The sequence below is a fragment of the Leguminivora glycinivorella genome, chromosome 14 (genome assembly GCF_023078275.1).
Source record: "Leguminivora glycinivorella isolate SPB_JAAS2020 chromosome 14, LegGlyc_1.1, whole genome shotgun sequence".
Classification (NCBI taxonomy): Eukaryota; Metazoa; Arthropoda; class Insecta; order Lepidoptera; family Tortricidae; genus Leguminivora; species Leguminivora glycinivorella.
Genome location: NC_062984.1, coordinates 18,027,593 through 18,042,212, shown reverse-complemented (window position 1 = coordinate 18,042,212; position 14,620 = coordinate 18,027,593). Strand labels below are relative to the sequence as shown.

General features: G+C 34.9%; 1 protein-coding gene across 3 annotated transcripts in view; it reads right to left on the bottom strand.

Moving 5' to 3' along the window:
• LOC125233083 (guanine nucleotide-binding protein subunit gamma-e) overlaps positions 1-13,721 on the bottom strand; it is a 105,597-nt gene extending 91,876 nt beyond the window's left edge. The window contains exon 1 of one of the 3 annotated variants that reach the window (XM_048138945.1): positions 13,597-13,721. The gene's annotated coding sequence lies outside the window, so the exon portion shown is untranslated. Of the gene's footprint in view, positions 1-7,065; positions 7,317-7,363; positions 7,411-13,596 lie in introns of those variants that run through there. The other 2 variants (XM_048138944.1, XM_048138943.1) reach the window with 2 other exon arrangements.
• Positions 13,722-14,620: the final 899 nt, after the last annotated feature.

The window sequence follows — 14,620 nt, the reverse complement described above, 5'->3', positions numbered from 1 at the left end:
TGGCTTTCCATATTCTTCTATGGCCCTCCATACTGTTAAAGCATGATTAACAGCACTATAGTAGATTGTGTTACGAGGGAGCAAAATTGCATATTTATAGCGAGGATATAAATTGAATCGTGAACAAAGTGAAGTATTCTATATGTAATTGAATACTGAGTGTAGTGACTGGGATTCGAAAAGAAAGGGTTATTTTCTTCCCTGCACTGCGAGGAGGGTGCAAAGAGGCACTTTTCCTCTTTGCTATTAGGGACCAAAGTGATACTTTTCCCTTCAAGGACACATTTTTTTTACATGGTGTTAAACCAATTGATACAAAAATACTTTTGAATGATGAATGCTTAGAGATGGTAGATACAACACTGTTTCTTGGTTTAACATTGGACAAAAATCTACAATGGAGTCCTCATATAAAGAAACTAGCAAGCAAATTAAGTTCAGCCGCATACGCCGTTAGGAGAATCAGGCAACTGACTAATGTTGAGACAGCTCGCCTAGTGTATCATAGTTATTTTCACAGTGTAATGTCATACGGTATTCTGGTTTGGGGCAAAGCAGCTGACATACAGACTATCTTTGTATTACAAAAGAGAGCCATTCGTTCTATTTACAACTTAGGAACACGTGAATCAGTAAGAGAACTCTTCAAAGAAATTAATATCTTAACTGTAGCTTCCCAATACATTTATGATAGTATAATTTATGTTGTTAAGAATTTAGACTGTTTCACTAAGAATTCTGATATCCATAATTATAACACTAGAAACAAAAATAAGCTTGCCATAAAGAAGTTTCGTGTCCGTAAAGTACAGAAGTCATTTGTTGGGCAATGCATTCATTTTTATAATAAGTTACCTGACACTGCTTTGAGATTACCCCTCCCAGCTCTTAAGAACTACTTAAAAAAATCATTGATGTTAAAGGCTTATTACAGAGTCGAGGACTATTTGACAGACAAACATGCATGGCCCGAACCAGAAACTACAAAAAACGAATAGCAATTAAAATAATTGTATTATGTATAGAGGACACAGTTCAGATAAGAAAGCACATCAAATATTTTATATTTTATGTTGTGTAGGTAAATTACATATTTAATGATATTGAGATTCATATTATCTTTTTCTTCTATGACAATTTGATATGTTTTCTCTGAAGAAGAACGACGTATTATTAAGCAATAATATAATTTATTGAAATTGATTTCCATAGAGTACCTAGTCTGTTCATATTCCTTGATGAATACTTTTGCATGTTAAATTGTATGTTGTTATTTAATGCATGTTAATTATAAGATGTAATGTTTTGAAAAGAAGTTGCCCGCCGAGTTTCTTGCCGGTCCCATAGTGGATACCCCCCTCCCAACTGAGGGGGGACTGAAATCTTCTCGAGGCTGAGGCGTAGGGTTAGAGCCGGCGTAGCTTTATTTGACGTTCATATGCGCATTGTAATATGCCTACTTGAAAAAATAAATATTTCATTTCATTTCATTTCATTTCATTTGGTTACATAACATACCATTTTTTATGTTCATATAACATATCATTATATATAAATTTCCTAAAAGTTGATGTTAATATGTGTAGCAAATTTAATTCCACCTTGTGTCTTAACACTTGAATCCCTCACTACGCTCAGGATTAAATTTAAGAATACCTTGCTACACTCAAGATATATATCTCATTTTTCTCCCTTGTTGCACAATCTACTATTGCTACCATTTGACACTTTTTTTTCATATCATATAAGCAAAATACTAAAATATGAATCAGGTCTGTTGTAAAAATATTATGCACTTAATCGACACAATTTTTTTATACATAATATTAAAATATGTTACAACATAAAAATGTTCTCATAGCAATATAGGTATTAAGATTTATAAGATTATAAGTATTAAGATTTTTAGTTATTAAGAACTATATTTGCAGTGCCCTTACAGGGTTCATAGCTGTGCTATACCTACTGAAATGTACCAACTTATGTACCTATGATAGCAATAAAGAATTACTGATTACTGATTATTACTGTGCAAACACTTTCCGTGGCGTTAATATTTTATACAGGCCAGACAAAGTTATTGAACAGAAAAGTGTCACTTAATTCCCTCCTAACAGGGCCGAAAAGTACCCTTTCTGAATGGATGATGTGAAAAGCAGTAGGCGTCACATCGCAAACTCATTTCCTTTTTGAGCACTAACTACTTAAAGCAGACAATAAACCAACAATCTAAAGTTATTTGTTTAGGGCACAGGTCCTTCTCTAGTTCTCATCTGTAGGCAGGTGCGCTTATGAATCACTACTAGGAGTTAGCCTGTTTTCACATTACCCGATCCAATATTGGATGTCGGAAGGATTTCAATGGAAAAAATCCAAGACGACGCCTGTAATGTATGGGATATCGGTCCAACATCTGGTATTAGATCGAATAATGTGAAAACGTACTTATGGGTGCTAAAATGAGTAATAATGTTAATATAGATCAAGACAAATTTATGTTTATTACACTCTAATAACATGTAGTTGCACTTTTCAAAATTAATGGGATACACATTCTCTGTCCAAAATATCTCTGCATCTTTCATCAATTTCTTCTTCACAGGCATTGTGTTTGTCGCTGTTCCACATTTTGGCAAATTAGATGAACTAGCTCTTACAAAATCGCTAGTACCTATCCACGTTTTCCCAATTCAATGGGCTTAAAAATTGTAATCAGGTCCGGGGTTCAACGCAAAGGCCGTCGGCAGCAAGCAGGGCAAGCACACGTCTTCGTTAATGCAAGTAGAATCAGGTCCAGGGTTTAAAATCAAAGGTCGTCGTTTTAAGCCAGTAAAATCACGGTCCGGGGTTCGAGAGCGAAGGTAGTCGTAGAAGGAGGCAAAATCAGAGGCCAGGGAGAGAAAATGAGTCGAAAACAGTAATAAATAGTCCACCAGATATGGTTATGAATTCTCCGAGAAAAATGTCAAGCTGACAATCAACTGTCAGTGTCTGTGGCCAGCACAGATTCAAAATGGAATTTTTTTAAAGACTAAGACAAAACTCATAACTGCCGAAGTGAGTCGTACGCGCAGTCGAGCAACACGTTTTTATTTTTATAAAATGTATGGTGCTACCAAAAAATCTGTAATTTTTTTCTGTAAATAGAAATGCTTATTCCTATCACCAGAAAAAATATCAGGCGATTTTAAAATTTTCAGACATCCCCCATTGAAATATTCTGGGTATATAAAAGCTAAAAACTTGAATTTTCTACATTAAGCTACGTGTATATTGTATACTTGACGTAATAAGCGACTTTCAAAAAATTTACTTCTAAGGAAATAAAAAAATGAAAGTTTATATGTGGTGCAAGACTAATTTTAAGCTATGAATTTTATTTACACTGCGTAACTACATGTGTATTTAATTATAAATAAAAGAAGAAAAGTAAATATTTCAATTCTACTAATGCTCATATCGAAACTTTAAGTCGGTCTGGCGGATGGTTGGGTCCATCCGATTGGTCTGGCTGCTTACAAACTGTCTGGTTACAGGTCCCTGCGTATCATAATACCAAAATCAGGCTTGAGAAAATGAGGTAAGTTAGAGTCGTTTTTTGCCAACTTTGTCGCGTCTGGTAAAAGTTATATTTATAATAAAATACACATGTACTTACGTAGTGTAAATAAAATTCATAGCTTTAAATTAATCTTGCACCACATATAAACTTTAATTTTTTTATTTCCTTAGAAGTAAAATTTTTGAAAGTCGCTTATTACGTCAAGTATACAATATACACGTAGCTTAATGTAGAAAATTCAAGTTTTTAGCTTTTATAGACCCGGAATATTTCAATTCTACTAATGCTCATATCGAAACTTTAAATCGGTCTGGCGGATGGTTGGGTCCATCCGATTGGTCTGGCTGCTTACAAACGGTCTAGTTACAGGTCCCTGCGTATCATATATCAAAATCAGGCTTGAGAAAATGAGGTAAGTTAGAGTCGTTTCTTGCCAACTTTGTCGCGTCTGGTAAAAGTTATATTTATAATAAAATACACATGTACTTACGCAGTGTAAATAAAATTAATAGCTTAAAATTAATCTTGCACCACATATATATAAACTTTCATTTTTTTATTTCCTTAGAAGTAACATTTTTGAAAGTCGCTAATTACGTCAAGTATACAATATATGTACACGTAGCTTAATGTAGAAAATTCAAGTTTTTAGCTTTTATAGACCCGGAATATTTCAATTCTACTAATGCTCATATCGAAACTTTAAGTCGGTCTGGCGGATGGTTGGGTCCATCCGATTGGTCTGGCTGCTTACAAACGGTCTAGTTATAGGTCCCTGCGTATCATATATCAAAACCAGGCTTGAGAAAATGAGGTAAGTTAGAGTCGTTTTTTGCCAACTTTGTCGCATCTGGTAAAAGTTATGGCCGGCGGAAACGGTCTGGCATTGATGATAACCAATTTCTAACAACGTGCTCTAACACATATATAAAAATCAGCCTTGAGAATTTAAGGAAAGTAAGCACTTTTTTTTTTCACCTTCATCACTTGATAGCAAAAAATTGGCCGATGGGCCGAACTAGAAAATATGCACACATTAAACGCCGATGTGAACTCTACATTGTCCCAAAGTTAAATTTTATTATAAATATAACTTTTACCAGACGCGACAAAGTTGGCAAGAAACGACTCTAACTTACCTCATTTTCTCAAGCCTGATTTTGATATATGATACGCAGGGACCTGTAACTAGACCGTTTGTAAGCAGCCAGACCAATCGGATGGACGCAACCATCCGCCAGACCGACTTAAAGTTTCGATATGAGCATTAGTAGAATTGAAATATTCTGGGTATATAAAAGCTAAAAACTTGAATTTTCTACATTAAGCTACGTGTATATTGTATACTTGACGTAATAAGCGACTTTCAAAAAATTTACTTCTAAGGAAATAAAAAAATGAAAGTTTATATTTATGTGGTGCAAGACTAATTTTAAGCTATGAATTTTATTTACACTGCGTAACTACATGTGTATTTTATTATAAATAAAAGAAGAAAAGTAAATATTTCAATTCTACTAATGCTCATATCGAAACTTTAAGTCGGTCTGGCGGATGGTTGGGTCCATCCGATTGGTCTGGCTGCTTACAAACTGTCTGGTTACAGGTCCCTGCGTATCATATACCAAAATCAGGCTTGAGAAAATGAGGTAAGTTAGAGTCGTTTTTTGCCAACTTTGTCGCGTCTGGTAATAGTTATATTTATAATAAAATACACATGTACTTACGTAGTGTAAATAAAATTCATAGCTTTAAATTAATCTTGCACCACATATAAACTTTAATTTTTTTATTTCCTTAGAAGTAAAATTTTTGAAAGTCGCTTATTACGTCAAGTATACAATATACACGTAGCTTAATGTAGAAAATTCAAGTTTTTAGCTTTTATAGACCCGGAATATTTCAATTCTACTAATGCTCATATCGAAACTTTAAATCGGTCTGGCGGATGGTTGGGTCCATCCGATTGGTCTGGCTGCTTACAAACGGTCTAGTTATAGGTCCCTGCGTATCATATATCAAAATCAGGCTTGAGAAAATGAGGTAAGTTAGAGTCGTTTCTTGCCAACTTTGTCGCGTCTGGTAAAAGTTATATTTATAATAAAATACACATGTACTTACGCAGTGTAAATAAAATTCATAGCTTAAAATTAGTCTTGCACCACATATATATAAACTTTCATTTTTTTATTTCCTTAGAAGTAATATTTTTGAAAGTCGCTAATTACGTCAAGTATACAATATATGTACACGTAGCTTAATGTAGAAAATTCAAGTTTTTAGCTTTTATAGACCCGGAATATTTCAATTCTACTAATGCTCATATCGAAACTTTAAGTCGGTCTGGCGGATGGTTGGGTCCATCCGATTGGTCTGGCTGCTTACAAACGGTCTAGTTATAGGTCCCTGCGTATCATATATCAAAATCAGGCTTGAGAAAATGAGGTAAGTTAGAGTCGTTTTTTGCCAACTTTGTCGCGTCTGGTAAAAGTTATGGCCGGCGGAAACGGTCTGGCATTGATGATAACCAATTTCTAACAACGTGCTCTAACACATATATAAAAATCAGCCTTGAGAATTTAAGGAAAGTAAGCACTTTTTTTTTTCACCTTCATCACTTGATAGCAAAAAATTGGCCGATGGGCCGAACTAGAAAATATGCACACATTAAACGCCGATGTGAACTCTACATTGTCCCAAAGTTTCATCCTTGAGAATTTGAGGAAGGTCTGGCGGGCCTGGGCTCTTGATCTATTAGGAGCTATCTTAGCAAAACCAAAGCCCCAAGTTAAACAATAGTTTGTCTTACGAGTACTAGACGACAATATAGGTACGTATTTCTGTAGATAATCCATATTTATATAGATAGAAAACAATTACCTCAGGGTTTAGACCACCCAGTATAATAAAATAATATTTTTTACGCAAATACGCAATAAATTAAAATAAATTAAACACGACAACAATAGAATTCGTTAACAAAAACGCGCGCTTATAATTTAAACTCGATTCAAAACATGATTTTCTGTTATTGTCTATTAGTCTGTTCATAATATTATTTATATATATACAGAAAACTTAACATGTTGTAACTGCTTGCTATTATAATTTAGCAGGTGCAATTATTGTTTACATAATATTGAGTTTTGCAACCTAGTTTATAATACCTACAGCTAGTGTTATTTAAACAACTGGAAACTAATCTAAACGCTGTATGAAAAAAAGCAATCATTTGAGTAAATATTTACGTACAATAACGCACATACACGCACGCATATGTTTCTTTTTTTATTGTGTCGGAATTGTACAAGGTTAAGTATTAAAATAATTATTTATATTACACTATACCTACTTACTAAGCACAAAATAAAAATATTTACACGGTATTTTGAGGTTAGCCTTTTTCTTTCTGTTTTCTAACAAATATCCACAACTTTGAACTACATATTGGCACGTTAATTAAACCAAGCAAAACTAATTAAAATATAACAAAATATACAAACTTTTCACAATCCAATCGCACACAACACCAAAAACAAGCGCAAATGTAGTTATTTCAACAAAAATATTGGCCTACTCCCGACGTTCACCGCCAACGAGACACTAACTCAATTAGAGTTAATTTGATTACTCCAATAATCCTCGCTTGACACGACACTGCCACGAATTTACCTCAAAAACACGTCACTTTTACCTCAAAAACGCCGAAATTAATAAAAACAACCAATTTTTTATCAAATGACAACACTGGCCACTTAGAAACAGAAAAATAAAAAAAGTGTTCTAAATTTAAATTCGTACCGTTTTAGATCGCGTGTGAAAAAACAACCGCCGATCTTGAGTGCCAGTGGGACTGTAATACAAACCTAGTATGGGCTCGTTGGAGCCACGCTCTGATTGGGAAAGCATGTATCATGCAACGGAGAATTAAAATATCTTTTGCTGTGAATATTAAAGCGGATGTGCCATTGATTTACCTATTTGCGTGTAGCGGCCGACAATGGTTAATGAGCGTATTTAAATTTCGATAAATTAGATCACTGATTTGCATAGTTATTTGCGTTTTCGTGATTCATTAACGAGGAAATCAATTAGTCGTAGAATTTATAACATAAGGATTTTCTTTTAAATAAACAGTACAATCTCACTAACAATTTCAAGATTTTTCAGCCTCTCCTCCATTTTTTTTTACAAAATAATATATTCAATATTAATAATTTAAATTCATCTGAAAAGTAAGGTTATTTTAGGACTTAAATTTCTGAAACACCCACTTATATGAATAAAAGTGTATCTAATTATAGATACTTGACATGTCTGTCCCCTTGAGAAAACATTATTCTGAACGGTCGTAAAACTAAGATACATATTTTATGAGTCCACTTAACATCAAAAGGGTTGAGATGAAGATTGTTTTGATATGTCTTAAAAGTTTTGTATTTAAACATAGCAAATTTTATAAAATTTTACTATAGGACAGAAAAAAAACCGTTACGGATGTAATACGATTTTGACAACCATTTAGGTGGTAAGGTAAATGTAACAGTTCTCGACAGTGTACCAGAAGATGCCAGTTTCAATCTTGAGTCATTGTCAATGTGACATAAGGTTGTCATCTATTGGACTTATCGTAGTGTAGTACTTTTAGGTGACTACTTTCATTTTATTTCTGGTCTACAACTTTTATAGTATTATCAAAATCACATTTACACTTGACGTTTTGTTTTTAATCTTAATCGGACTGCAATGCGCCTTTTAAATCGTTCGTGCGTAGGGAACAAAACTTCAATGTCTTTGTACCGAATGAATAGGGAAATGATTTATTGAATAACATAAAACAAATAAAGTAATAAAAATAATTATGTTATTATTCGCTATGGAGTGAAAGATGTAGCATTTACGACGCAGGCTAAAATAAGCCGTAACAAAAGCTCACTGATCGTTAAATACTGTCAAAATGACTCTCAGTAAGTTGAATATAACTTTTTTTTAATAATGAAAATTTTCAGTTACCACGTTGTGCCGTTGTATCGACTAGCTAATAGCCGCACACAGGTGCCTACGCGTGTGTGGGTGGATGCATATTGACCGTTTAATGCTATGAGCTAGGTATGGCGTGTGTCCATTGTCATACGACAGTATGTGTGTGACACAGATCTAGGATGACGTATAAGTGGAAACGGGACCAGTTCCATTCACATGTGATCCTCATTTTATTTTCTTTGAAATATTTGTATTTGCCACAGGAAAGTAGGTTTCCATAGATATGTTTTGTTTGCAAAATTCTCAGCTGTTTTGCGATAAAACTAGACATATCCTGACGAGACTTAGTTTCTCTTCTGGACTTAATGGAAAAATAATAAGTGGTGCTTTCGTCAAAACTAGAGCCTAAAGGAATTCTTTGGATTAGTTGCACGTAAGGCAATAAAGACGAATGAGAGGAAGCAGATATCGATGATCTGAAAGTAATTTAAGTTTGCAGTGGATTGACTTGTAAGTATGATTATGTGTAAAGTTCATAAGGCTCATGAGGTCAACTCTCATGAGATATATTAATATTCCTTATCAGTCTACGTACCTGAGTTGTGTCACATTAGTTCCAGATCCTTATAGTATGAATTTTCTGAGATGGTTTTTTGGCATTTGCCGTAATCTTTTAAGCAAAACACTTTGTTTCTATTATTCACAGTGGCTAGCTCCCGTCTCCACGGCACGCGTTATAGTCTCAGTATAGTTAAAAAACAACTATTTATCATGGTAGTAATAAGGTTCAAATCCGTAAAAAGCCCTTCCGGAGATAGCACGTTTTGTCATCTTCAAAAAAAGTTACCTGCATACTGCAAACTGTTTCATAAATTTGAATCTTATTGTTATCATGATAGTTGCTTTTTAACTACACGGAGACTTTAGCGCGTGCCGTGGAGACGGGAGACGGGACACAAAGGCAAATTTAAATGAAATAAAATAAATTGGCAATTGACAATAAATAAATAAAATAAATATTGGGGACACCTTACACAGATCGACTTACAAACTTTATTGGTAAATATAAAATATACATATTACACGACGATATACAGACTTTATTGGTAAATATAAAATATACATATTACACGTCATAGCCTTAAAACTATTACACTTAGCCCCAAACTAAGCAAAGCTTGTACTATGGGTGTTAAGCGACGATATACATACTTAAATAGATAAATACATACTTATATACGTAGAAAACATCCATGACTCGGGAACAAATATCTGTGCTCATCACACAAATAAATGCCCTTACCGGGATTCGAACCCAGGAGCGCGGCATAGTAGGCAGAGGGTCACTACCGACTGAGCCAGACCGGTCGTCAAAATCATCACGTTTTCAACTTTTCGTCTGAGTAAAAGCAATATTATGTGACTTTCTTAAATTAGGAGGTAGGCAAAAATGGGCGCACCTACCCTATTTTTAGTCAACAATTAAAACGTAAAATGTCAAAACCCTTTCATACTTTAATTGCCATAAAACAAAACGACTAATATTAAGTCATAATAATATTATAATCATGTCTACTTTGCACACAAAGTACCCGATTTGCATAATGTAACCGAATTTACATAATTAAGTAGGTAAATGTATAATTTTATGAAAATGATCTAAAGTTCACGCATTTATGACTAGGTAAAATTAGGTAGGGTTACGCCTACGAAGTATTTTTTTTTCTTTTTTACGCGCATGCCCCTCCCATACAATCGAAGTTTAGCCCTGATTTTAAAATGATAATATATGCGTACAAAGTTGATGAAAGATATGAAGTTTCTAAGAGTGCAAAGTACTGGTTCAATAACTCAAAACTTAGTAATGGAAACGCGCACAATCCTATGGCGGCAGCGTCTGACATAGCAACGAAGCATACATATAATGAATGCTGGACTCATAGATCACCACCAATGGAATCCCATATATTTTAATAGCGATTATGAAATCATGGTCAACGATCAAGTAGCCCATTCATATGATCAGATGTTGTACTGCACTATCGCCCGGCCCTGGCCTCACGGAAGACCAGCGCTGTGGACTCATCTGTGCCAGATTATATAACCTATACTTTATGCTAAAATCGCTGTCAATAGAAATTGTCAACAATGTAAACAAACCATTATATAAAATATCAAAATTTGAGCACAATTTTATTATTTTAAAGATTGAGGATCATAATGTGATATGAATTGATTAAATAACACATGGATTTAGCCAGTATTTGATGAATTAGAATGGAAATAAAAGACATTTTGACTACAACAGACAGACAGACAAACAGTTTTGTTCACTTGTGGTTGCGATAGTGCGCAACTTTAGTACCTATTTTATACAAATTGTCACTACCAGTGAGTTCCTGTAATTGGCTTCCTGTGTCTACTGTGTTTTATATACTTATGTCATAGCTGTTGGATCTCCAAATAAATAAATATAAAATATAAATATAAATATAATACAAGGTTTGTTTACATTGTTCACAAATTCTATTGACGGCGACTTTCAAGTGCTGTCCCTTTGCAACCACTGAAAAAAAACCTACTAACTTATTTTATATATCAAGTGATTTTGTACTGCTTATTGTGTAAGTCTTACATTTTTTTGGTTGCTAGAAATCTCTATTCTTTCTCTCTTTCAAATTAGCTTTAGAATCGGTATGGATAGAATATTTTGTCCATCCTTGCGTTATTCCGGCATTTTTAGATTGGAATTACGCTAGATACTGTCACATGAAGTTTTCATGTTTCATGAAAGCGACTAAGTGCCATCTGACCTTTCAATCCAGAGGACAAACAAGGTTCGAATGAGATTTTCTAGTTCGGTTTTTTTGTATTCCTTTTTCGATAATTGCGTATCCTTACAATGGCCAAAAAAAAGTTTTATGTTAATTTGTTTGCACGCTGACATGATTTTAAAGAGAGCAAAGTTTTCGTATATAACACCTTGCTTAAGCAAAAACTTGATTTTTTAAACAAAAATTAATGACCTGGGTCCTATTTCTCAAAACTGAAAGTTACAAGTTACAAGCGGAAGTCTCTTTCCAACTTGTCATATTAGACATTGACTAACTTGTAAATTCTAACTTGTAGCTTCGAGAAATGGGCCCCTGCTATTACAAGTATTGTATTGCCCTGCTAAATAGGAACCTAATTCACGAGTCTCACGCTTCATCTGACAGACAAGTGATCTGTGTCTGTACTATCAACACACGTACAGTTGCCGTCAAAAATATCTACACACCTTTCCCTTATTACAATGGGGTAAAGTGCAAAATTGAAAGGTTTATCTTTATCGTAAACTGTTATATGTACGTGACAAAACATAGTGCTAAATCAGTGTTTAGAGTTAGACTAATCGATTTGAGTTAGGGTCCCCCCACATCTAGCGTCTTGCGAGCGTCGCGTCGGGCCAACTGTATGGGCAAAGCCTGACGCCGCGTCGACGTCGCGTCGACGCGGCGTCTTTTTCCATACAGTTGGCCCGACGCGACGCTCGCGAGACGCTAGATGTGGGGGGACCCTTAGTTTGAAGTAAACATGTAACAAGTTGGTAATTGAATGGAAGTTGTCCATTGAGTTTATCAAACATGGGTATTTCAGAATTGTTTAATATTTTCTAATAAAAATATTTTTCTGGTGATTCATAATGTTTTCAAATCGGTATAGTAAACGATTGTTATGTTATGATTATGACTATCCCGTTTCACTTGAAATACTTCATCACCCTCATCATCATCATATCACTTTTCTTAGCTTACTTCCAGTACGCGACTTAATGCTCCAGACGTAATAAATAATAATAAATAAATAAATAAATATTATAGGACATTCTTACACAGATTGACTGAGGCCCACGGTAAGCTCAAGAAGGCTTGTGCTGTGGGTACTCAGACAACGATATATATAATATATAAATACTTATATACATAGAAAACATCCATGACTCAGGAACAAATATCTGTGCTCACCACACTAATAAATGCCCTTACCGGGATTCGAACCCGGGACCGCGGCCATGCCATCTAGGTCTTAAGCTTCACCTTTATTCTGTACAGATGTAGTGCCATAGATTAAATATAAGAAGATCATACCATCCCATACATTAAAATGCGACCGCCTAAGAACGCGCATACACCACACATAGATGGCGCCACAAAAAAATGTCTTGTAGCTTTCGATTATACTTGTAGATGGCGTTAAGTGTCACTTTTGACATAGATTTATGGCTCGAAAGTGACACTTAACGCCAATCTATAAATAATCGATGGCAACAAGGCATTTTTTTTGTGCCGCCATCTATGTGTGGTGTAGTGTATGCGCGTTCTTAGGCGGTCGCATTTTAATGTATGGGATGGTATGATCTTCCTATATGTATTCTATGGTAATGTGAAAAGATTTGCCTTCGCATTGTTACGGAAATGTACGAACGTGAGTGGCGATTAAATTACATAAAACGCGACCGAAAACTGTGTTTTTAATCGACACTATCATCATCCTCCTTGCGTTATCCCGGCATTTGCCACGGCTCATGGGAACCTGGGGTCCGCTATAACAACTAATCCCAAGATTTGTCGTAGGCACTAGTTTTTACGAAAGCGACTGCCATCTGACCTTCCAACCAACCCGAAGGGTAAACTAGACCTTATTGGAATTAGTCCGGTTTCCTGACGATGTTTTCCTTCATCGAAAAGCGACTGGCAATCATCAAATAACATTTCGCTCATAAATTCCGAAAAACTCATTGGTGCGAGCCGGGGTTCGAACCCGCGACCTCCGGAACGAAAGTCGCACGTACTTACCGCTCTACACTACTTAGTTACTAATTCCCTCTTCGCGGCACGTGTATTTGTACGACGTTTTACAGTACACATCGCCACTCGTATTGAATTGCCTCTTTTCCGCAGTTGTATCATAATGTTCTATAACTTGCCTATTTCATACGAGAGATTTTTTATAATAGCGTTTTTTCTCTTTATTACATAACACAACACATCTTTTTGGAATTTACTTACCATAAGAATTTAGTGCACTTTTTATAACATTTAACATTTTCACACATAATTTCACTAAAACAAAATACAATCGCGTAAATAAAGATTAATTTAATTTACACAAGATTTTCTATGCGTTGATCACGACAATGATTTGAAGAATACTAAATATGTGGGTAGATACATTTTCTTGACAGTTAACTTCATTTTTGTCGGCTGCCTGCCCATTTAAAATTCAAAAATATTAAGTATAAGATTTGACTTTAGAAAAGGCATTCTGAATAAAAGATAATTAATTAATTTGCTTTTACATAATTTTTGGGGCCTTCAAGATCACTGCTCACAGTCACTGTCCGATTCAAGCTGCTGTATTACGTCAAATATTAGATCTAGATACATTATGGGTTGGATCTGTCAATGTAAAATGTGACGTAACTTATGACACTGCATTGTAACAGAAAGTACATACTTCAATACAGTTCATTTCGTTAGGCGATCTTGTTGTGGTGGCCGTATATCGTCACTACTTTAAAAAAAACTTGTATCTTCGTCTGTCAATGAAAGGAAAATTGTAGTAAGTATGTATGGAATGCATATAGACTTACTGCGTTTTAACTTTGAGGAACAGCGTGAGATACGAGATTTTTTTAAAGTAGTTACGATATGCCCTTATGGACGCCGTAGGACTAGCAACAATAATAGTTCATTTCGTTATAATTATAAGTGTGGGAAGTATGTAATCACTTTACGAGACGAGAAATGTACTATTATCCGTGTGGATTGTTCTATATTCTAATACCTGTACTGACATGCTCATATACCTACAGCTTCACAAAATATAATTTAAAGCGTACATTTTGAACACAATCGCCCGGAGAATAATAGTAAGCTGTCAGGCGTCACGACAAGGGTACAATAGTACGTTTCACACAGAACCGTCTTGTTTGTATCGACTTACGTGAATAGTACGCGTACAGTCGACTTCAAAAGCAATGTAACAGTATGCGTCAAAAGTATCAACTGTACTCTAAGTTTCATACAAGGA